This window comes from Pinus tabuliformis, chromosome 9 (genome assembly GCF_031772625.1).
Source record: "Pinus tabuliformis cultivar Carrire ecotype Pingquan chromosome 9, CPIR1, whole genome shotgun sequence".
NCBI classification, from domain to species: domain Eukaryota; kingdom Viridiplantae; phylum Streptophyta; class Pinopsida; order Pinales; family Pinaceae; genus Pinus; species Pinus tabuliformis.
Window position 1 is genome coordinate 1,919,936,179 of NC_142307.1, and position 26,999 is coordinate 1,919,963,177.

Sequence of the window (26,999 nt, forward strand, 5' to 3'; positions counted from 1 at the left end):
ATGAAACTATTGTAGAAAACCCATCCACCTACAGTGTCTTGATTGTTGCAATTTAGTTTGTGAGTGCAAATATTGAAGTGGTTGATGATCAGTATGTATAAAACAATGTAAACTTTGAAACGGGAACTGATATTGTTACCCGTTTTGTAGAGGTGGCAAAAAAATGACCCGATTTTCAAAAGTGTTGATGCAGAATACACATGTTTTTTTAAGAACATGGTTTTTGGAACTTTAATTTTTTTCATGTGCATTAAGTTTTAGAATGGTAGTGAATGGTAGTGATTTTCATCCTGATTTTAAAAAGTGAGTATTCTGCATCACACCCTTTTTTTAAAAGACCTATTTTTTTGACTTTAAATTTTCTAGTGTGTGAAATGTAAAAAATTATTTTCTAAATTTGATAGTTTTTGAAGTCGTCATTGTATTCATATTTTCTTGTTCTCTATCTTAATTTTTTTTTTTTTTTAAGTGGGGTTTTTATTGTTTTGCGTTTTTAAATTAGAAAGTCGATAGTTTGAATTTTAGATAATCTACATATTTAGACATCCTTAATTAATTTTTCAATCCACATGAAATAATTGTTTCTAAAAAACAACATTTTTTAACAATGGACATAAAAAATAACCATTTTTAACATAAATATAACAAAAAAACTAAACGTTTTGATATTTTTTTGCTAGAATTAACATGTCAAAATCACAATTTTTATACAAAAATATTAACTAAAAATGGTCAAATAATAGTTTTTTTAATGAATTTCATGTCAAAAAGATAATAATAACTACTTTTTTTTCAAAAAAAAATGATTAACTTAAAAATCAATGCAAAAATCACATATTACCAATATTGAACGTATAACAACCCTAATTGAGTGTTTATTCTTCTCATAAAATGTCAAAGTCAAAACATTGCAAAGCTTGAGTTACAAGCATAACTTAAATTTAATCAAGAATGTCACGTAATCCAAACTCTTCGTCCTCTAGAGTTTCATCATTGTCCTCTTCCACAATATTTTCTGTTTCATTTTGCTCATTTTGCTCATTTTCCTCTTCTAATGGGTCTTTCATGTCTGCAAATCCCCCAATATGTGTCTTTCCATACATTCCATGTAATGGTGGTTGGGGTTCCTTTGCCTTTTTTGCCACACGTGATTCACTAAAGTCCCCTTTCTTCAACCCAATTTCTTGCATTGCATCTGGAAGAAATTGAAGAGCATTAATTCTTTGCTGAATGAAATTGCATTGTAATGGATCTTTCTCAATTGCAATGCAATTTCTTCCTTTTTGAAGGCAGCATGCTAGTGTTGTACCTAATTATCAAGCACAAAAAAATAATGAAGTAAATTAGTACAATGACATATTAATTAAAAAAAAGAACATATTGAAATTCAATTCCATGTGGCAAAACGTACCTGAGCCAGAAAATAAATCCAGAACCCAATCTCCTTCATTTGAACATATGTCTATAAGATAGTTAATCAATAATTGTGGTTTCTGATAAATGTTAACTATCTCTCCTTTCATTTCTTTGTCTTCATATGTTAGTTTTCTCACAACAGCATCATAAGTCAGTATTTGGCTATGACTCTTTTTGTCCACCCGATTAAAAATCATAGACATATGGCTATCATCTTTTGCCCAACTATCAATATGAATGAACTCACAGTCATTTATAAATTGTTGATCTTCATTGTCAAGAAGATTTGACTTTTGCCTGTAACATAAAATAGTAAAAGTTCAATTAACTTGTACATAAATTAATTTTTCAACATTAATCAAATATACCTTTAAACATCTTACCATGTAAGCTGCATCCTTGAATTTGTTTTTCCCTTGAAGCTTGACAATAACATTGCCAATTATGTGTCTGAATGAAATGTCACAAATCTCCATAATGGTGATGACGTCACTTCCTTAAATCCCGCCACCACTTTATTAAAAGCTTGATAAGTATAAGGGTCAATATCATAGCAAATGTTTGGAATATTGAAACCATGGGGAATATCTGCAATAACCAGGGCATAATCCCTTTTTGGTACGAGTTTCGCAATGTCTTCACAGTCGCCTTGTATTACTTGATATTGAATAGTGTCTAGCCCATTCCAAATGAAATGATTAAGAGTTGGATCAAGTTCAACATTCTTAATACGTTGCTTTCTCAGTCTTTCAATCTTTATTTTTTCAATAAAAGTCTTGAAACTGTCTGGTGCTCCATTATCTTCTTTCTTCATCTTTTACCAAACAAACAAATGTATGTGTAAGTTTTAAATTAAAAATAGTACACACATGATTAAAACTGAATGTATAAATCAAGTTACCTTTTTAAATGCAAGATAAAAAGCTTTCAATGTTGATGTAGAACTTGAATCTGGATAGTTGCGTACAACATCATCCCAACTATCTTCATTCAACAATTTAACCATTTGTTCCTGAATTTTCATGTAAACTTTGTGACTGCATAGATTAAGTAAGAAAAAGTTAATATACTGATATGTATAACAAATACTACCAATAACAACATGTTTTAGTTAAAAGATAACTATAATCCTGGAAATAAGTAAAAATAATTCAGCAAACTTACTTTTGAAATTCTTTAGACATTTCTTCCAATGATAATTCCCCCGACTTCACACGAGATAATATTGTTTTGACAATTTTTTCATCTTTCACTCCTTGCATCGCCCTCCAAGGCATGATGGTCATATCGTCTGGAAGTTGCTTCAGTTCAGGCGCTGATTTATTGTTGCTACATATCAATGGCTTAGACTTTCTGACCCTCTGGTTTTTAATGCGAATGTCTTCCCACATGCTAAAAATGTCATCAATCAAATTCCAAATATCTCCAGTTATAAATGCCAATTGGAAAATGTTATCAACACCTCTGAATAAATCGCTAGATCTGTTGTCTTTTCCATTTTTTGAATTGCCTTTATCTTCAATTTGATAGCCTATTTCCATACAACATTCCTTTCGGAAATCTGTAGTAATATTGATCTTATCCCCACCACATTTTTCTAGGAATTCACTATGAATAAATCTAACCTTTTGGATCAAAGTCATAGACATCCTATATTCATTATCTGAATTATGATCCCATGCCACTAACTTTGCTTCTGTTTAATTTAAACCAGCATAAATGATACATTTCATCGTTTCAAAACGTGGGTTATTAGGATATTCCTCCATCAATTGTCTTTGAGCTTCAACAAAATGGTTCCCCCCAAGCACATAATAATTGTATTCAAAACATTTTGACTTATCAAATGCTTCTTTGTTGGGAACTTGAAGTGGATCAACAAGAAGCACATAACTAACCACATGAGCATATGGATTGTACCTCATCAATGTCTTCAAGTTGTGAACATGCAGATGATGTGGCTTTCTGACTTGATATTGGCATTGTCCTTCACTTGCCTTATAGGTTTGTGTGACATTTAACTGAAATGTACGACCACCATCAACTAAGTTTCTCTTTGTCAAATTTTGTCGAATGGCATTTTGTTTTGTTTTGATAATGCCATCACCTAAATCAGCTCCTGGTGTAATGATTTCTCTGCTTTCTTTTGAAGTTTCACTAGGCTCTTGATTGCTGGTAATGACTACTTCAAGATCTTCAACTCTACTTTTTTTCGTCTTAACATTCTCAAGAGATCTATTCTTGGGCATTGTTACTTTTGGTCTTTTACGACCTTCCACAATTTCAATGTCATCTTCAGTAATGGCAACATATGCTTCATTGTCAATTTCAACTTCATCGTCCTCAAAAGTAACTTGTTTACCCTTGCTAGATTTATCCACCAGAGGCCTTTTTTTCTTATTCTTTGGATGTAGTTTTGTAGCATCATCAATTACTACATTTTCCATGTTTTGCATATCTTCTTCTGACACTGAGTAAAAATGGCTGACAACTTTCGTGATATCATGCTCAATGTAATGAATGCCTCCCAACATAATTGAACAGCTTTCAACAAAATTCTGCCAAACAAAATATCATATGTTAATATAATCAAAGTTAAAAAATATAGCGAGACATTTTCAAAACGCAAAATAAAAATACAAATAACAATACTTACCGTGTTTTGTGTCATATCATTTACGATTTGTTTACACAACTTTGTAGATACCTCTCTCCTGTCATATAATGAATATGATAGTCGGTATTTAATCCTTTCATGTGACTTGGCAGCTTTTGTAAGTACGTAAACAACTTCAGTGTTTGGTACCGAACACATATCTATGACTTTTCCCATCACCTCCAAATTTTCATTATTATTGCGTGTATCAATGTATAGATATATATTCACAGTTGTGCTCTCTCTTTCTTTCACACACCAGGCTCTTGATGGAAATTTCACCTCTTTTGAACTTTTCCAATCTGAGATTAGCTTCTTATCACTTAAAGCAGTTGACATACTTGTAGGTATGAGCTCCGGTGGAGTTCGTTCACCAACGTTTTTTGAAGATACACCTTTAAGACTCCTTGCTCCAGAAAGATTCACAGAAATTTTCCTTGATGCCATTTTCCTAAAAAAAAAACACATAAATTAGTAAATAAAAAAACATATTAACTTAAATTAACAACAAAAATATACCATAAATTTTTTATTTGTATAATCAAAATTGCCCTCCCCCTCCCCCTCCCCCGACCCGCTCGCCAGCCCACCCCTAAGCCCCCCGCCCGGGCCGCCCCGACCCCCTCCCCCTCCGGCCCTCCGGGCCGCCCCGGCCCACCTCCCCCCGCCCGGGCCGCGCCCCCCCCCCCCTGCCCCTCCGGCCCCCCGGGCCGCCCCACCCCCCCCCTCCCCCTCCCTCCCCCCCCGGGCCGCCCCCTCCCACCCCCCACCTCCACCCCCTTCCCCTCCCTCCCCCGGCCGGGCCGCCCCAACCCCCCCCGGCCACCCCCGCCCGGGCCGCCCCACCCCCCTCCCCTTCCCCCTCCCTCCCCCGGCCAGGCCGGCCCCTCCACCCCCCGGCCCCCCGCCCGGGCCGCCCCCTCCACCCCCCGGCCCCCCGCCCGGGCCGCACCTCCCCCCTCCCCCTCCCCCTCCCTCCCCCGCCCGGCCACCCCCGCCCGGGCCGCCCCACCGCCCTCCCCCTCCCCCTCCCTTCCCCACCCGGCCACCCTCGCCCGGGTCGCCCCCTCCCCCCTCCGACCCCCCCCCCCCCCCCCCCCCCGGGCCGCCCCACCCGCCTCCCCCTCCCCCTCCCTCCCCCGCCCGGGCACCCCTGCCCGGGCCGCCCCCTCCCCCCTCCGGCCCCCCCCCGCCTGAGCCGCCCCACCCGCCTCCCCCTCCCTCCCCCGCCCGGCCACCCCCGCCTGGGTCGCCCCCTCCCCCCTCCGGCCCCCCCCCCCCCGCGCGGGCCGCCCCACCCGCCTCCCCCTCCCTCCCCCGCCCGGCCACCCTCGCCCGGGCCGCCCCCTCCCCCCTCCGCCCCCCCCCCCCCGCCCGGGCCGCCCCACCTGCCTCCCCCTCCCTCCCCCGCCCGGCCACCCCCTCCCCGGCCCCCCCCGCCCGGGCCGCCCCCTCCCCCCCCCCCGGCCCCCCCCCGCCCGGGCCGCCCCACCCCCTTCCCCCTCCCTCCCCCGCCCGGCCACCCCCGCCCGGGCCGCCCCACCCCGCCCGCCCTTCCCCCTCCCGCGCCCCCTCCCCGACCCCGCCCGCCCCTCCCCCTCCCCCGCCCTCTCCTCGGCCCCGCCGCCCACCCCGCCCGCCCCCTCCGCCCGCACAGGGCCAGCCCCGGGCCGCCCCGCCCCGCCCGAGGATGGAGCGGGGCGGCCCGAGGGTGGAGTGTCGATTCCCGGAATCGACGCTCCGCCCTCGGGCGGGGCGGGGCGGCCCGGGGGTGGCCCTGTGCGGGCGGGGTGGGCGGCGGGGCCGGGGAGGGGGCGGGGGAGGGGGAGGGGCGGGCGGGGCCGGGGAGGGGGCGCGGGAGGGGGAAGGGCGAGCGGGGTGGGCGGCGCGGCCGGGGAGGGGGCGCGGGAGGGGGAGGGGCGGGAGGGGTGGGGCAGCCTGGGCGGGGGAGGGAGGGGGAGGGGGGTGGGGTGGCCCGGGCGGGGGGGGGGGGGGGGGCCGCGGGGGGGAGTGGGCGGCCCGGGCAGGGGTGGCTGGGCGGGGGAGGGAGGGGGAGGGGGAGGCGGGTGGGGCGGCCCGGGCCGGGGCGGGGGGCGGCCCGGGCGGGGGTGGCCGGGCGGGGGAGGGAGGGGCGGGTGGGGCGGCCCGGGCGGGGGTGGCCGGGCGGGGGGCGGGGGGGGGGGGGGCGGAGGGGGGAGGGGGCGGCCTGGGCGGGGGTGGCCGAGCGGGGGAGGGAGGGGGAGGGGGGTGGGATGGCCCGGGCGGGGGAGGGCCGGGGGGGGATGGAGGGGGAGGGCGGTGGGGTGGCCCGGGCGGGGGTGGCGGGCCCGGCTGGGGCGGCCCGGTGGGCCGGGGCGGGGGTGGGCGCTGGGTGGGCCGTGCGCCAGGTGGAGGATGGGCGGGCAGGGGTGCCGGGGAGGGGGCGGGGTTGGGCCGTGCGCCGGGTGGGGTAGGCGGGGGTGCCGGGGAGGGAGGAGGGGCGGGTGGGATGGGCAGGGGGGCCGAGTGCCGGGTAGGCCCGGGGTGGGGTGTGGGATGGGCAGGGGGGCCGGGGTGGGGGCGGGTGCCGGGTGGGCCCGGGGTGGGGTGGGGTTGGAAAATTTTTTAATTTGATAAAAAATATGGGGGGGGGGAGGGAGTTAGGGGGGCAGGGGTTGGAGAAGGGGGGAGGTGTGGCGGGCGGGGTGGGGTAAATAGCAAGATTAGGCTAGACAGTTACCGATTCACCATGTGGTATAAAAAAAAAAAAAAAAAAAAATTGGCTTGGAAAATTTTTTAATTTAAAAAAAAAAATATTTTTCATTAAAGTAATTTAATATGAAAATTTCGAAAAAATAATTGTACTTACCTTTCAATTGCGACAATTCTTCGTTGTATATATTGTTGATAGCAATATCGCTGCTCCACAAATTCACGAGTCTTTCAAGGGACTTCAGAAAACCTAGATGTGAGGAGAGTAATAGTGATAGCGAAATTTATTATATAAGTGAAATTACGAAGATGTTTTTCCATACGATTAATGTGGGATAGTTTGTTTTACATTATTATAGAGAGAATATTGTAGAGTTGTTTTACAACGGATTGAATGTGGGATTAATTTGTTTGAGAATATATTATAAAAATTAGAAAAAAGTAATTGTTAAGTAAATATTATATACTTTAACTATTAGAATAATTAATGTACACGTTGTGATTTACAATTTGAATTTTAGTGATTTATTTCATAAAAATAAATTAGTTTACGTTTTTCAATCAATTGTAGAATAAAATAATAAAGGTAAATAAATCTAACAAACTTTTGGAGGGAAATATTTTCGCGAAAATTTTTGGAGGGAAATATTTTCGCGAAAATTTTTGGAGGGAATAACTTTGGAGGGAATATTTCATTCTTTAAGCTATATAATATTCTTAGGAGACTCCATTTGTATCATTCAACATTTTCTATTTGAAAGTGATGGATTGCTCTGATGGTGAAGTTTCGGTTTATACACCATCAACATCTTCATCGCGTAACAACTCTATTCATATTGATGAATATAGCGGGAATTCTTCCACTATGAATAGAAAGTCAATTCTTCCACTTAGTCCCGATTCTAAAGACTACGAGAGCAACACTGATGAAAGAGGGGATGGAGAATTTCAAATTAATAAAGAGTCACAGATTCCAATTAGTCCAAATTCTAAGGACTATGAAAGCAGCGGTGATGAGGAGCATGATGGTGAAGTTCAAAAGAATGGGGTGTCACAATGTCCACTTAGTCCTAATTATGAGGACTATGAGAGTAGCAGTTTTGAAGAATGTGATGGTGAAGTTCAAAAGAATGGAGGGTCACGATGTCCACTTAGTCCTAATTCTGAAGACTATGAGAGCAGCAGTTTTGACGTGCATGATGGAAAATTTCAAAATAATGGAGTGTCAAAGTGTCCACTTAGTCCTAATTCTAAGGACTATGAGAGCAGCAGTGATGATGAATGTGATAATGAATTTCAAAAAAATGGAGTGTCAAAGTGTCCACTTAGTCCTAATTCTAAGGACTATGAGAGCAGCAGTGATGAAGAGCATGATGATGAATTTCAAAAGTATGGAGTGTCACAGTGTCCAGTTAGTCCTGATTCTAAGGACTATGAGAGCAGCGGTGATGAAGCACGGGATGATGATTTTCAAAAGATTGGAGTATCACAATTTCCTCTTAGTCCTAATTCTAAGGACTATGAGAGCAGCGGTGATGAAGCGCGGGATGATGATTTTCAAAAGATTGGAGTATCACAATGTCCTCTTAGTCCTGATTTTAAGGACTATGAGAGCAGCGGTGATGAAGCGCGGGATGATGATTTTCAAAAGATTGGAGTATCACAATGTCCTCTTAGTCCTAATTCTAAGGACTATGAGAGCAGCGGTGATGAAGCGCGGGATGATGATTTTCAAAAGATTGGAGTATCACAATGTGCTCTTAGTCCTAATTCTAAGGACTATGAGAGCAGCGGTGATGAAGCACGGGATGATGATTTTCAAAAGATTGGAGTATCACAATGTCCTCTTAGTCCTGATTCTAAGGACTATGAGAGCAGCGGTGATGAAGCGCGGGATGATGATTTTCAAAACATTGGAGTATCACAATGTCCTCTTAGTCTTGATTCTAAGGACTATGAGAGCAACAGTGATGAAGAACAGGATGATGCAGTTAGTCCTAATTCTAATCAGTATAAAGGTAGCAGTGACAAAGGACAGGATGTAGCATCTTCAATAAGTAAACAACCACATTTTCAACATAGTCCTAATTCTATGGACTATGAGAGTAGCACTGACAATGTACATGAGGAAGAATATCCATTAAACATCGAGTCAGATTTTCCATTTAGTCTGAATTCTAAGGACTATGATAGTAGCACTGAAGAAGGGGAAGATGAAGGGTATCCTCTCAGTCAAAATTTGAAAATCAGAGCAGATCATAGTGTGGATAACGTTCCTCTTAATGATGATGAAAGTCCTTATAAAAATGATGATCCAATGATGGAGATGTTGCCAAGAAATATTGTATCGAGGAGTAGGAGTAGACCTTTTCGTATCGATGCAAGCTATTCTAGTTATACAAGGGGTAGAGCAGAATATCTGACAAGAAGAAGTTCTATCAGCGCTCTCATTTCAAGTGAATGTTGCCAAAAAAATTGCTTGAAACGTATGGATTTCACATTTGCATTAGAAAGCAGGAAGAGATATTTGTCAATGAATAAAAGCATGCAAAACTCATATTTAGTTGGCTGCATGCAATCTACATTGTCAGGTTATGATTATCATATTAGGAATTTTTTATTGTGTAGAAAAGCTTTCAAAATGTTTCATTCAATTGGGAATTTTCGTCTCTCGAGAATTCAAGAAAATTTGGAAAAGGATCCCACATTTTATTCAGAAGTACGTTATAAAAGACAGTTTGGGCCATTATCAAATACTGCAATGTCATGGATGAAAGATTTCTTTTCAAAGCATGGAGAGTGTATGCCAAATAGAGAGACAATACATATTCCAGATAATTTTTCAAGATGAGAAATCTACAACTTATACAAAGAATATGCAGAAAGTGCTGAGGGACAGGGCCACTTTATTACATATCAATATTTTGTGAAGATATGGAAGAAAGAATTCAATAATGTTCGTATTCCTAAGAAGACAAGGATGGGGATTTGCAGTACATGTGCTTCTCTTAAATAAAAAAGGGACAAATGTGAAGGCTCAGAAAGAGGTAAGTGTTCATAACTTTTACTTTTAAAATTGTATAGTCATCAACTATGAAAACATATTTCTTAATGAATTTCTTTTATGTTGTGTAGATTTAATTGTCAAAGAACTTCAGGAGCATCGCGAACAACAAACAAATGAAAGGAAGAAGTTGTACAAGCATCGAAAGAAGTGTTATGATAATCCAAATAAATATTTGGGTTTGATAATTGATGGTATGGACCAAAAGAAAACACTTTTACCACATTTTGTTCGCACACCCAAAAATCTACAAGAGGAAAATTTTATTCAGTTTCACTTGGTTGGTTGTGTGGTCTTCAATGGGAAAATGTTGCCAAGGGTGTACTTCACAGCTCCAAATATTCATAATGATGCAAATCTGACCATAACCATAATTCATGATGTGATTTCTCATTGGTCTGGTAATCTTCTTGAAGTTTTGTATCTACAATTGGACAACACTTGCCGTGAAAAAAAAATCAGATTGTTTTTGGGTATCTGAACATGCTTGTTGAATTGAGAATTTTTCAAAAGGTAAAGGTTGGTTTCCTTCTTGTTGGGCACACTCATGACCATATTGATCAGATGTTCAGTCGTTTTTCAGTCACATTGAGGAGGAAGGAAGTTGGGAGCTTGCCATCACTAATTGAATGTATTAAGAAATCATACATGCCAGAGCCTGCTTTTGAAGTGTTGGAAGAAACTGTTGACATGCGAAGGTTTATTCTGGGATCATATGGTGAGGGGAAATGCATTGAACAAATTAATGACATTAGCTTCCAACATCAATTTCGTATCAAAAAAATTGATGGGAAAACACTAATATGGGGCAAGAAGTATTCAACTACTACAGAGTGGGCACCATCATCAGGATTGCAATTTTTGAAGTTCATTCCAGATCATCCAATATTTGCATCAAAAATATTGTCATTACAATCAGTTGGTGAAGTTCAGAATGCACGTAGACAGAACAGGGCTATAAATTATTCTGATTGCCTGGAAGAAATTAAAAAATGTATTAGATATACATATGAGTACTTTGACATTGCTGATTCAGTTTGGTGGGAGTCGTTTTTCAATAATCAAAGTGATCTCATTTCGACAACAATAAATGAAGATATACCTTTGAAAAATCCATTTATTTGGCCACAAAATGTGTCGAATGAACATGAGGAAGTAAACATTGTTGAACAACAACAATCTCAAGGTATTATTAATTCTTCACAGGCAGAGGAAAGAGAGATGTATATAGGTTCCAAAAGATCTTGTGCACAACGTGAAGCCATGGAAGACCTTTATAGGGGTTCAGTACAGGATATTAAGGAGGGTTGCATGATTGCAGTGCTAGCAGATGGAGATCCCAATGGCTATCCATTTTGGGTTGCTAAAGTTTTAAAGGTCTTTACAGAAAATGAGGATGTTACAGGTGTTGAAGTACATTGGTATGCCACAAATACACACCCATTCAATGGTGTGTATAAGCCAGAGATGGTAGTTGACAAAAAAAATGGTGGAAAAAGAAAAAGAAAGGGTACAAATATAAATCGCCGCCGCACAGACATATTACAATTGAATGATGTTGACATACTTGTTTATGACTTCAATTTAACAAAGAGAGGAACTCTTCGCTTCAAGACGACAGAGATTCTGAAAAGGTTGTTACCAGAAGGAACAGTGTTGACATGGGACTCTGCTGAAACCAGTCGTAGATCTAGAAGACTTTTGAAACCTCGAATCTTGGGCATGCATGTGGACTCAGATGGGGCACTAGTTGATGACAGAGAAGAATATGGAACATCTTCGTCAGCATCCAGTCACTCATCTGAAGATGTGAATTCTGATGGTGTGCAAGAAAATATGAGTGATTTCGAATAATTGTTTAAGACAGTTTATATAACTGATGTATGCATCGTATCTTCAAATAAAATTAATGTTTTCCATATTTTGTTAAATGAGAAGTTATGAAGCATTTTTATGTTGTTGGATTATGTCTTAAGTATGATAAATTTTATTGTTTAAATATCTACAATGCAATATCAAATTAGAGATATAATGTCTCTTTTATTCAGTGTACAAATAAAGACTTTTGAATTCATTCAGTGATATAATTTGTTCATAATGTCATGTTTTTTTAGTTTTGTGGTTGAAAACATGTTAAATTTATACTTAGGAAAGAAAAATGATATTCTACCAGAAACATTAATGTGTTTTTCCTTAAAAGTTAACTTTGTTTGAGACATAAAAAATTGGTTTTATTAGCATTGTTTAAAAAGTATGAAAATTGACCCTAAAAAAAAAAATCATTATTCCAGTATCAACACTTTCGTTCTGAAGCTATATTTTGCAGGAAAATTTCGTAGTCGCTGCCATTTTTAAAACAACCGCAAAATTGACACCTAAAAAAAAAAAAACATCGTTCCAGTATACACACTTTTCGTTTTGAGCACTGTTTTTGTGGTTTTTTTGGGGTTTTTGGGCCAGAGTTCCCGTTTTGAGTTTATAGTTCCCATTTCAAAGTTTACATTGTTATAACTATTTCTTTTCCCAATAGGTAATGTTTCCAATTTTTCACACTCTGTACTAATGCATACAATTCTTTATCATATGTGGGATAATTAACTACTGCAGAATTAAATGTCTTAGAATGATAACATATGGGTTTACCCTGTTGCATCAACACTGCTCCCATGGCATAGTCGCTAGCATCTGTTTCAATCTCAAATGGTCTTTGAAGATTTTGAAATGCTAGTACTAGTGTTGTACTAATTTTTTCTTTCAAGGTGTCGAAGGCTTTCTGCTGTTTTCCTCCCCACTGAAACACCTTGTTCAATCCTAACAAAGCATGTAAAGGAGATGCAATCAATGAAAAGTTAGCAATAAAATTTCTCCAATATTATGCTGCTCCTAGGAAGCTCCTAACTTCTGTAGTAGATTTGGGTTTAGTCCAGTTCACAATGACTTTGACCTTTTCACAATGACTTTGACCTTAGAGGGGTCTATCTTTAATTCACCATCCCCTACAATATGACCCAAATAATTTAAAGAGGTTTTGCCAAATTCACATTTTGATAACTTCACATAGAGATTTTCTTTTTTCAAAACATTTAGAGTCTGCTTTACATGCTTCAAATTTTCTTCCCATGTTTTATTGGAAACAAGAATGTCATCTAAAAATACAATTACAAAATCATCAATAAAAGGTTGGAGTACATCATTCATAACTCTCATGAAAGTGGCAGGAGCATTAGTTAAGCCAAAAGGCATAACCAACCATTCATACAACCCTTTCTTTGTTTTGAAAGCAGTCTTCCATGCATCTTGTTTTGCAACTGTGACCTGATGGTAGCCACTACGCAAGTCCAACCTGGAAAAGTAAACAGCTTCTTTCAACTGATCTAATAGATCATCTATGTGAGGAAGAGGATAACGATTCTTAATTGTTATTTTATTCAGTGCTCTGTACTAATGAACATCCTCCATGAACCATCTTTATTTCAAACCAACACGATTGGAGATCCACATGGTGATGTGCTTGGTCTTATGAACCCTTTCTCGAGTAGCTCCTGTACCTGCTTCTTGATCTCTGCATTCTCTAAAGCGAATAACCTTTTATACCTATAATAGTGACTGTTGTTTCATCACCTGAGTCTGACCCCAAATCTTTCTGAATAGTAGCAATAGTCTTCTTCTTCTTTACATCAAACTTCTTGGGTTTTAGCTCTGGATGCAAAGACTAGCAATGTTCATCATCATGCCCATCCTTCTTGAAGTGAGTGCATGAAGGCTTGTTTTTCTATACAACGTTTGCCTTCCTCTCTTTCCATTTTTTCTTCTTCTTTTCCTTATTCTTTCTTGCAGTGGGTTTTGATGATCCCCCAATCTTTGGGTTCACATTCTTGCCTCTAGCCTCTAGATGTGTAGCCTGAACTGATACATCATCTATGCTAGTAGGGTTAAACATGAGAATGGTGTGCCTCAAATAGCTATGCAGACCACCTATATACTTCAACAAAGTTTTAGGTGAGTCTAGAGAAATGCCTAGAATTAAAGCTCTTTTTCTAAATTCCTGGGTATAACTTTGTACACTTTGCCCCTTTAATTGGCGAAGAGTTTGCCAACTCATCATGGCTTGCTGCATATAAGCTAGTGGATAGAATTGTTTTTTAATGGTAGAAACAGATGCACTCCAAGTAGAAAGAATTTTACCATGCTTCTTCAAATCAGCTTGTGTCCTACCTTCCCACCACACTAGGGTAGTTCCTCCAAGGTGAAGGCTAGCCAGCTGAATCTTTTTCCTTTCTGAATTGATGTTCTTCACCTTGCAATATACATCAATCTGTCTAATCTAGTTATCTAGATTTTCTGCATTTAATTTTCCATCATATATTGGAAAATCAAATTTTATATCTAATTCAATCAAAGGGCTAGAAGGAGGTGTTGTTAGATGAGGTTCTTTCTCTTTTCCTTTGCCTTCTGAATGGTCATCTAGAAGAGGTTCCTCCATTCCTTTGTCTTGTTTGGAGGTTGAAGTATCTTCACCTCGATCTTTCTTAAATTCTCGATACATTTCTTCCACCATGGCTCTCATGGTCATGAAATTGTCCATGAACTGAGAGTCTGATTCCAAGGGAATTTCTTCTGCCATTTTCCTCCTAGGATAGACTTCTTCCAATTTCTGGGTTAGCCTCAACTAGTTCTCCCTCTCCTAACTTGAGCTTTGACCTATTTAGCATTCAACAATATCGCACAAGCTTGTCTAACCTTAACAAACCTAAAGCTCTGATACCACTTGATCTGAAAATGAGATCTTAGACAATTTTTAAGGTATTACAGACTCATGTGCATGGATTTTCCTATGTTACTTTGTGCAATGGATCGATAAGATTGTGAAATACATATACAATGAAGCAGTTAAAGAACATAATAGACAACAAGCATAAACACAACAAGTTTAATAAGGAGTTCACCCAACACTCGTAGGCTATGTCTCCTGGTCCAGCCTTCAATGGTGACCTCTCTATTATGTCTTCAGAAGCAAATTTTTGACAAAAGTGAGTTGAATTTGAGTCTCACACAATAGATACAAACAATAAGGCTTCACTTGGATTCCCCAAGTCTTTCTGAGTACACAGACTCTCCTCACTGACTCTGTCTCTGTTTGCTCTCTGTCTTAGCACTGCTTGCAATACTTTCTATCTTTATTTTTGTCAGTCTATGGCTTTAAAGCTAATCTGCGCTGTCTGTTCATTTCTCCTTCTCAGTCTCTCTGGCTTCTTGGCCTTTGTTCAATCAGATTCCCCTTTGAGCATTAACAATCATTTCTAAACACTTTCAGGGATGTTGGCCACCTGTTCTGTAACGGAATGGGTCATCAGGGCTTTGAAATCCCAAAATTGGTCGTTTTCTATTTACACAAAGAAATACACACAAAACTATGAAAATCCACCAAAACACTGTTCACCAGACTTCCAATACTCATAAATCCACACTATATTCCTATCTGGTCTACCTTTATATCACTTATTGCATATCCACCGTTGATCTGGAAGATCTATATCCAATGGTTGTGGTACATTTCAGGCAGCTCATTCGTACGGGAGTTAACCACCCAAAAAGAGTAGTTTTCTCTCTCTAGGGCCTAGACATGTGGCAACCAATGTACGAGCTCGGGCGGAGCCTGACCAAAATAACTTATCGCCTACGACTGCCCGAAATCCTGCTTATTTCCTTTGTATTAAAAAAACACATTAAACATTGAAAATCCCTGTAAAATGGCTTTAGACGAACTTCAAATATTATGCATATGCATTCATAAACCCTTTCAGGTCCGATTTCATTGCATCAATGCTTTTCCTTCGTATTTCGTTTATTTAACGAAAAATGCAAATACAAAGGAAAACCCTATTTTCCAGATCTCAAATTATATCGAACATCGTTTATAATGTTATCGGGTCTAGCTATCGCGAGTTATGTTTATATCGGCCCCGCTCCGTTGTAATACTCTGATGCGATGTTATGATGTGATTGATCACAATCGCATATCTCACATATCCCCAGTCCATTTATAAGCGCTCCTCTATGTTTATCGATTGCGATATCGCGCATTAACATGGGCCATCAATCTGCACGCTTAATTGGCGGTCCTCGTTGACCCGCGCTGATTGTGATCACAACTGTCATGTGATAGCTCCCGATTGCCTCTGCTTGCCATCGCCGATTGTAATTTGCCGATAGGATCTGGACCGTTGATTGGCCAGATCCGATGGCTCTCATGCATCACTGCCGATAACTTGTTTTTCCACTATTTGCCTATGTTTTTTCCTCCCGATAGTGTAATCTGACTTTTTAAAAGGCTCTTCTTTTCCGATAGTTTTGAATGTTTAGAAGACTTAGAGGGTTTTAGGATCCATTTGGATCAAGAGGTCAATACCTACCATATTTCCATAAGCTAAAATATAAGGAATATTAGATGCAAGGGGTGTTGTAGTGGGGATTGCGATAGATGCTTCAAGAATAACCAAAGGAAAAAATGGATTTGTGTTCAAAAGAACTACATTAGGGGCTAGGTTACTTGTAGAAGGTACTATGACAATAGGAGTGGAAGTGGAGCTAGGAGGTAGAAAAATATGTGAACACAGTTTTTTGATGAGGAGTTGATGGTATCCAGGGTCAGAAGTGGAAGATGGAGGTGAATTATGATGCTTGCGAGATGAGGATGATGAAACTGTTGCTTGGTTTTGTAGTGTAAGGCTACTAAAGGCATAATAAATCTTGTCTGGATGCTGGAGTTTCTAGACACTAGGTCGATTCATGACTTCCCTATGTAGAGCCTCCTTTATTAAATAATAATAGGGTAATGGGAAAGTATGTGTAACCCCTCCTCCCATATATACCCACTTTCACCGGCCTACCAGGGTAAACATGATATGAGGGTTACTATGACATGACCTGACCTCCTAGATCATCTTAAGGAAATGGTTTTGACAAAATGAAACCTTGTTGACCTTCTTTAGAACCTACAGGACCCCTAGGAGCTAAAAAACCACTCCACGTGCCCAAATCCTGAGATGGATTGATTTTTCACTTACTTGGATTCCCATCTGCATGAATAAGCCTACAAGCCATTGGTTGTGACCCTCTAGTCGCATGCATAACAATACCTCCAAGTGCCTGCAGCCTAGATTTCCTAGTTCTAAGGGTGCGGTTACAAAATCTGAGCTACCTTCTCAGGGATAATCTCCAGACCACTACCGACAACTTGATGATACTTCCCAGAACAATAAATGACACAAGGACAATACCTCTAACACAAAACTCGATCAAGGACTTGACCTAACTAGGCCTAATCATGATAGTGATTTCGTCAAACATATTGAGAACATGTATTCTATAGGTCATGCATGCATTTCTGAACATAAGGGTATGATACTTATCTGAGAATAATCAAGAATGATTAATACCATCTCATAATAACTACAGAAACATCTATTAGGTCATGCATTCAACAACCATTCATTTACCAATCAAAACATGATAAGAGCCATAACTAGAATTTTCCATGAAACCATGCTTATAACCAACATATAACAAGAATAATAACAATGATAGAAAAAAAATCAAATCCACATAATATCAAGTATAAATACTCATGAATATGATAGGAAAAGAGCTCTTATTAACATATGCAAAAGCTAATCAAGTTAGGTACTTCCACGTACTACTATTGGGACAGGGTCCCCTAGGGTAAATTTTGTAATCATTCTTGTTAATTATGTAAAGTCTCCACACTTTGAGGAGTGGAGCGCGAAGGTCATAAGAGTCAAAAGGGACTTTAGTCCCTTAGTTTATTAGAATATAGGATGTTTTGTGACCCACCCATTGTTTGTAAATCATGGTATTGTAATGGAATAAACCATATAAAGGAGTCATAGCGAGTCATAGGAAGTCGGTAGATAATTAAATATCATTGTATGGGAAAATAGTCCATTGAAGGAAAGTGTGTTTCCTGTACTTAGGCTAAGGGGAAGGCTCCTGAAACTTTGTGAGTGGAGACATTCGTAAGTCCGCAAACTAAGTGCACGGGGCCCTACAGTTGTGTGTGTGTACCCCTAGAGCTGTGTGCACAGGGAAGAAGAGTCTGTAACAGGAAGATCATATCTAATAAAGACTATTTAGGAGCAATAATTGTGTATTTGTGCCTTTGTATTTACTTATACAATTTATGTGTATTCGCTCTAATTTCCGCATTTATATGAAGAAACACTTAATTAGTGTGTGAAATTGGTAGATCTACATGTTTAATTGATATTATGAATGTTTAAAGTGTTCCATGAAGGGTTAGATTATGTTTTCTATAAGTTACTGTGATTTTTGTATTCTAAGGGTTAGTGTTTATGAAGGTCGGGATAAAGCCCCAGAAGTAACAAAAACCCATCACACAAACCTCTAGATGTAGAAACCTGGTTCAGATGAGACTATAGCCTACCCTACATGGGTTTTTTATGAAAGGGCCATCATTTTAGGGTTTTGTTGGTTGGCGCAACTAACTGTGAAAGTGGGTCAAGACCCTTCAAGCCAACAAATGGTTCTGCTGTCATGACTGGGATCTATCTGAGGAATGTATGATTTTGAATAAATGGTTCACAAAACTAAGAAAGAAATTGAGAAGTGGATAGATCAGAAGTTGCACGAATTTGCAGCCTAGGAAAACAAGAATTTGTGTCTGTCAAAGGAAGAGTGACTGAATAGATATTTGTATACAAACTTGCATGAAATTTTCTTTTGCTCTTTTCCTTGCTAATTACACTAGTGGTTGTCGAAATTGGTAGCTAGCTAGGGCACGTGGAAGTTGGAAAATCCTATTGTGTGGACTCCAGAGTTGGTAAGGCGTCTGAAAGCTTCAGAAAACAAGATCACGAGGGCTGTTGATTACTGGATCAATAGCATTTTGGGTGCATTCATCACTGAATTCATGATCGATACATTGGTAAGCTATAGCAAGGCTGAACGACGATTCTTCAAAGGACCTAGAGGTAAGTATCTGAAATCTCTGAAGACTTGGATTAAAATGCTATTGTGTGAGAAAAGGGTTATGCCATTGAATTGATGTTTAGAAGAGATATGAAGGGAGCTATGCGAAGTGGAAAAACATTCAGAAGAGACCTAGATTTAGGTGCTAAATATAGCCCTTTGTTCGGAGTGTCTGATAGTGATGAAGAAAGTAGTGTTTTGAGGATAAATCTAGGTGTGCTACAGATGGTAAAGCAGGGTATCGCAGGGATACCAAATCCATCCACTCCGCCTCCACCATCACCTCTACCTCACACACCTACACCTACACCTCCACCTCCACCTCCACCTCCACCTCCACTATTCAACATGGCCAATGCAATGAAGATGCCCATATTCAAGGGTTTGGGGATAGAAGACCCTGAATAGTTTTGGTTTGTAGCATATGTTGTGTGGAAGTCTCAGTAGGTTATAGATGATGATATAAAGAAAGTGCAGCTGGTTACGACACTGCAAGATAGAGCACTACGCTGGTATATTAAGTATTGTTTGGTGTATCCAAATGTAACACTAGACAAGAAAAAGAAGGTGCTCAATAGTGAATTCAAGAAGCCTAAGTCACAAGATCAGTTGGTAATTGTGGTCAAATAAATCCAGCAGAAGGTAAACAATTCTACATGGGACTTTGATTAGAGACTAAAGTGTCTACTCTAGCAGGATAATATGCAGATCATGGATGATCAACATAGGGATTGATACAATGCTTCATTGTTACCCCATCTGAGATTGTCATTGTCACAACAAAAAATTGGCACTCGGGCTGAAGCATTAGAGATTTCTATGAGATTGGAAGCTTCTCCCATTTAGGATGCGAATTTGGGGGTGAAATAGATCTAGTCGTAGTTGGCTAGCTTATATATGGAGTTGCAGAGCCTAATGAAGGGAAAGGAAGTCCAGACTAAGGTTCCCGCAGAAGTTTGGTGCTTGAAATGAAAAGGCCATGGTCATGATAAGGACCATTGCCTGCTCTATTAGAATTATCTTATTGGGGGAGGCCCTATCCCCCTAAAGCCAAAAAATACCCCTAGGTCGAGCGTGGGAATAACACCCTGGTGTGTTATTTGTCAGGTTACAGGACAACATGCAATAAATAATTTTCATCTACTATATAATTTTGTAAATACCTCGCAAAAGTTGTTTTGCAATTTTTGCAAGTCTATAGGGCATGATGAGCACCATTGTCGAAGTTACAAATTGATGATGGACAGAACCCCTACGTATAGAATGAAGGTAGAGACTCATCCTCAACAATATTAGGGCATAACTGTAGCACGAAGAGGATTCCAAGGCCAAGGAATAGGGCGAGGAGGAGGAGATGGAAGGGGTCACGGTCAGATCATCTACTACAATTGTGGGGAAAAGGGTCATTTTACACATGATTGTCAGAATCCAACACATCCTTCCTGTCAATATTGTCAATAGTTTGACCATGTTATAGAATATTTCCCAATGCTTATCATGAAGATGCAAGGAAAGAAGACTCAAACCAACCAACCTATGCATAGAATCCATATAATGAGGTTGGAGCCTCGCGAAGATGGGCCCAGTGTCAACATTTTTACGCGAATCGGTATGGCTACTAGATAAGGTAAGGGGAAACAACCAGAAGCCGATACCGGTGCTGCATAAGAGGAAAACCCCCCCTTATTAGCATCATTTTTGAAAACTTGCATGAAAATCCTAAGGGATAAGAAGGGAGTAGAAGGACTGCAAGAGTTGATAGATAATTGCACTAGTAAGAATAAATCTCTACCAAAACAACATGCAATACATAAGGTGGGTAAAAGTAAGAAGATGATTGGTTGCGAAATGAGATTAACTACCTAGATTGGTGAATACAAAATTGGCCAAGTAATTCTTGATTTAGGGTCTAATGCAAATGTTTTTCCGAAACAAACCTGGGAAATAATGGGAAGACCAACACTATAGTGGTCCCCGATCTAGCTGAGAATGGCCAATCAGTAGAAGATTATTCCTATGGGGTGCCTACATGGAGTGACTATGGATATTGAAGGTGCACACGCCATAGCTGACTTTGAAGTGATCGAAATAGTGGATGACAATAACCCATATCCAACACTTCTTCGAATTAATTGGGGATTTGATATGAACGAATTCATCAATCTGAAGAAGCGCAATATGAAATTTCAAAAGAAAGAACTAAGGGTGATTGGGCCATTGGATCTAGCCAAAGGTGCGTGGTACACTGAACCAGTCTGCAATTATGTGGAAGCTGATGACATTGAGCAGATCTATAAGCTGGCCATGTGGATGAAGATTGGATCAACCCTACAGTGGATGGGTGAATCACGTGGGAGGAGGAAAACTCCTATAATTTAGATTTAGATGAGGAACTCGAACACTGGTAGAAATAATTGCATGATGTATCATCACCGTGCTGCAACAAGCTTACCAAATCACTATGATGTATATCCATCGAGGTGCATAATTTACCGTATTATGATAGTTTAAAGGATGTCAATTTATTTCTGGATAAATTTGAACAGGATGTACCATAAGAACATTAGTTCCAAGCACTAGACCTTGCACTGTGAGCTATGCCTAGCCATTGGTGGGGCACGCATAAGAACAACTTTTCATATTGGAAGGAATATCGAAGAATGATGAAGTTACGGTTTGGGTACGCTAATACCCGCATTGCAGAGAAGTACCTAGGAAAGGAAGATCCACACAAGCACTTAGCTTGTTTGACAAAAGCATGGGGAGAAGAACTATAGCCGGAGTGCGTTGATATATTCTGCCACACTTTGGATACAATCCTAATGAACTTGTATCTGGAAACGAAGCTTTGGAATGGGACCGCAGAATGGGATGTTTTCAAAGAAAGTTTTATGTTAACTTTTAGTTTTGAAGATGGGTTTGAGTGTATAGACGAAGCATTACAAACAATCAAAGCTTCTATATTCAAAATTCCTAAAGAAGTGGTTGAATGGGTAAAACGAAACTGGGGTATGTAGTTGTGCCATGCGCTTGAATGCTATAATGTGACCGCAGAGGATGGTGAAGAATATCCCAATAACATCCACATTCCCCAGTCAGAAGGACAACACAAAGTCGAGGGACCTAAGGAAGAGATCCCTGCTATATCAAAACCCTTGAAGACCAAGTAGGTGAATATTGGATCAGAAGTGCAGCCAAAGTTCGCAAATATAGGAGACTATTGGGATGAAGATACAATAGACAAGGTCATGGAGCTGTTGCAAGAGTAAACAGACTTGTTTCCCACCAATTTCTCTGATCTAAAAGGGATCGTAGGGGATCTGGGAGTCACAAAGATCACTTTGAAGCCAGATGCAAAGCCAATGAAACAACGCCCCGATAGATTAAATCCTAAGTATAACAAAAAAGTGCACAAGGAATTGGATAAAATACTTGAGGCCAGGATCATTGAACCTGTTGATAAATCGAACTGGGTTAGTCCAATGGCGGTTCAAGAAAAGAAAACATAGGGTGAAATTCGAATATACGTATACTTAAGGAAGTTGAATGACGCATGTGTCCATGATCCATTCCCTACGTCGTTCATCAATGAGGTACTAGAGAATGTTGGAGGATAGGAAGCATATTCATTCACTGATAGATTCTCAGGGTACCATCAGATCAAGATCACACCGGACGACCGAAGTAAGATGACCTTCGTGATTAAATGGGGAAGTTTTCAATATATATTAATGCCTTTTTGGCTTAAGAATGCCACTGGAATTTTCTCTAGGGTGGTAGTTGCAGCCTTCAAGGAATTTATCCATAAATTTTTGGAGGTCTACTTTGATGACTAGAAAGTGTTTGGGCTAGTAAAGTGACATTTTGCTAATCTACACCTCATGCTAGATACTTACCTAATGTTAGAAAATCATATATTATAGAGAAATGGAACACATAAAATATATTGCATAAATATAAACACAAAAAACACATAAAACAAGAGAGACACAGTTATACCTAGTTCACCTAATTTGGGCTACATCCACAGAGAAACAACCAATCCTTCCTTTTATATTATTCAAGAAACTGAAGAGATACAACCTACAGTAGATCCGTTATAATACCCTTTTCACTCTCACACAATATCCTCTCTCTTTTCACTCAGAATACAAATCTACATAGATGCAATATAATTCCCTCATATAGAGTGAGGGGTTTCCTTCTAGGGAAAAAAACCCTAAATTAAACATAACTTCTACCGTCAGATATCTGCCTAATGAATGGCCCAGATTGACTACGAAATTACAACATTTTAGAAGGCAATTTTACATCTATTTTTAGCTTCGGGGGCATTTCCCCTGATCCCTTGCCGGGGGGGGGGGCTCCCAAAGATCGTAATTTCCCCTCCTAGACCCCCCTTGTAGTGCAAATATTACAGGCAACATTTCTGCCACATTACAAACTGGGGTCCAACGCGGTGATACCTCTGAATAAAGAAGATAATCAAGCTCCACACCCAACAATCTCCCACTTGGACACTGATTATAGCAACTCCATTACTGCTTCATTTGCTAGACAATGACTCCACTTTGGACCTGGTTGTTTCTCATCTTCTTCATCATACTCGAAGATCAATTGAAACTGAGCAGAATCTCAGTTTCTCCCTAGTTACAACTTTTTTTAACATATCTGTAGGATTCTAGATAGTGTGTATCTTTTCCAGCTTCAACTATCCATCTTCCAATGTTGACAGTATGAATTGGTACTTGAGTTGTATATGTTTAGTCTTGGAATGAAATGCAGAGTTATTTGCAAAATGTATGGCACTTTGGCTGTCACTATATAACTTTCCCAACTCCTACTTCTTACCCAATTCATCCAAAAAACCTTTGTGATCCAGGTGGAAGTTGGTGGCCACCCACCTATCCCACTTGGACCCCCACAACTGTCTCTTTTAGTTTTTTAGTTTCCTTAATTGTAGCACAAATTACTATTTTTAGTAGTTTTTCGGGTTGTGAACTTCCGGAGTTTTTTTGAGGCCCTTAATGACGTTTTTTGGGAAATCTGGGAGTACTATGGGGCCATGGAATAATGTTTCTCTTCCCAAAGTTGTATTCCTCGGATATATCTTTCTAATGAGCTATTTTGCACATCAAATAGAGATCGTATGCCAAAGTTACGACCCCGAGAAGTTGATGTACCAATTTACCCAAACATGGCCCACAATTTGGTGTTTCATCTCCTAGGGTTTGGTTTTTTGATGTTTAGGGTTTTCCATTATTTCTCAACAATAAATAGGCCTTTGAGCCTCATTGTAACATAGTTCAAAGACATGTAGCTACCACATCTCTTCTCAGAGATAAGCTACCATCACCCTAGCTGGTTTATTTCCATTTCTGTTTGTAAGCATATTTCAGTATTTTACATTAATGAAATGAAGTATTATTTCCGCTGCATCTTTGTATTTATGGTTATTTATGTACTTTATTGTGTTCCTGCATAAATCCAAATCAGTGGTATCAGAGCAGTCTGCTATTTCTTTGTTTTTATTTGCATGTCGCCAACGAGGTCAAGATATAAGGAGTTAGGGCTTGAACTGGTCGAACCTTTGCAAGACCAGCCTCGCAAATCCTGATGGCCTCCCGTGGCAGATGAAAAGAAAGATGAAGGAGCAGGAGATACTATCAAAATATTTCTTTAAGAAGCCCTTGAGTGACAAAGGAACATGATGATGGAAAACTTTTCCCAGATCCTTTAGTGGCTACCCAGGGGCGACGCATCGCTTCCAACAGCTACTATGGAAATGCCAAACTGTTTAAGGTACAAGTTAATTTTGAAATCCCCATATTCAAGGGTCAGATAGATGTAGATGCCATAGATAAATGGTTAAATTTGCAAGAAGGGTATTTTTCTGTTCATGATTTTTCCAGTCGAGAAAAGATTATTTTCGCTCTTCTCAAAGCAGCCCCCCACGTCAAGGACTAGTGGGAAACCTACTGCGAGTAGAAGGATGAAAGTATGGGCTCACTATTTTGAGCCATACCCACTTGGAATTCATTCTGAGATGCCATCAAGGAGCAGTACTACCCTATCAAAATCTATGAGGACAAATACATAAAGTGGACCACGTTGCGGCAGGGAAGGGTCCATGATGTGCCAGAGTTCACAAACATTTTTCATACCCTTCGCACATAGTTGGGTATCAAGGATTCTTAGCTGCATTTGGTACTCAAATATCGCGGCTTCCTACATAGGTATATCTAGGAGGAGATGGATTTCCTAAACATATCCTCACTCTGCATGACGTACCGATACGCTGTCAAGATCGAGTAGAAGTTTAAATAGAAGAAGCGAGACTTTGGATCTACGAATCCAAAGACCAAAGGACAAAGCCAAGGAGGGGCGACCTAAGACAACCCATTGAATCCGAAAGAAAAGAAAAACACCACAAAGTCAAAGAAGGACACAGGAAAGTGGTGTGAGTTCCATAAGAGCCCCACTCATAATACAAGTGAGTGTCGGACCAAGCAGTCACTAGTGACTGAGTTGAAGGCTTCAAAATCAGATGCATGGTCTGACCCTGAGTTAGAACCTGACAAGGGGAATGGAAAATGGAGGAAATCATTGACATGGAGCCCAGTGCCACTATTGCCACCACCAAGATCCAGAAGAACGAGCTTGAAGATATAGAGGAGGGGGAGCGATTTTTCCACTCACAAATATGGGTGAAGGGTTCACTGCTACAATTCATTATTGACAGTGGGAGCCAAAAGAACCTCATTTCAACAGAGGTCGTGGAGTGGCTAGGACTACCGACCATACCACACCCAAAACCATACAACATTGTGTGGCTTCACCAAGGATGAGATCTACAAGTCTGCTAGTAATGTTTCCTTCCCTATAGCATCAAGCCCTTCACAGATGAGGTATTGTGTGATGTTGCACCTCTTGATGTTTGTGATGTATTATTAGGCCAAACATACTTTTGGAAGTGACATGTTGTGTATGAGTCAAGGCCTCGCATTGTTATTATTTCTTTGGGTAATTCATTAGACATGATACTGGAGGTAGCCCCACCTACCGCCACCTCTTTGATCACTACTAAGAAATGCAACAAGCTCATCTCCCAAAGTAAGGGTAAGATCATCGTCACATCCATGACCCCCATGAAGGGTTCCTCCACGCAACAGTAGCAGCAGATGGATACGGTCATGAAAGCAGACAGGAACATCTTCTCCTCACCCACAGGGACACTGTTGCACTATCAAGTCAAACATTTGTCTGATCTAACTCCCTGAGCACCTCTACCCAATGGGATGATATATCGCCACTCCATTCTTATAAATGACAAGTACAAGCATCGACATGATCAACATCAGGTGCCACACAAGTTTCAAGTGGGTGACAAAGTCTGGTTGCATTCGCAGAAAGAACGCCTTACAAGATCCCATCAAAAGCTCAGACCACTCCGACATGGTTCTTACACCAGTACCAAGGTTGTGGGAAACAATGATTTGGAGCACAACATTCCCCCATTCCTTCACTTGCACCAAGTGTTCAATGTGGACCGCCCTCGACCATGCTTCCCACCATTACTGAACACATTAGAGATTGCATAACAGCTCACCAGGGACCAAGTTCAGTAGATGGAGGAACTCAATGCAATGGGGACCACTGCTTCCTAAGGGGGGAGGAATGATCTAGGTGGATGTTGGTCGCCACCCACCTATCCCACTTTGACCCCCACAATTGTCTCTTTCAGTTTTTTAGTTTCCTTAATTGTAGCACACAATTTACTATTTTTAGCAGTTTTTAGGGTCCTGAACTTCCAGAGCCGTTTTGAGGCCCTAAATGATGTTTTTTTGGGAAATATGTAGTCCCAAAGTTGTATTCCTCGGATAGATCTATCTAACGAGCTATTTCGCACGTCAAATAGAGATCATATGCCAAAGTTACGACCCTAGGAAGTTGATGTACCAATTTACCCAAACGAGGCCCACAATTTGGAATTTCATCTCCTAGGGTTAGGTTTTTGGATTTTTAGGGTTTTCCATTATTTCTCAACAATAAATAGGCCTTCAAGCCTCATTGTAACACATTTCAAAGGCATGTAGCCACCACATCTCTTCTCAGAGATAAGCTACCATTACCCTTGCTGGTTTATTTCCATTTCTGTTTGTA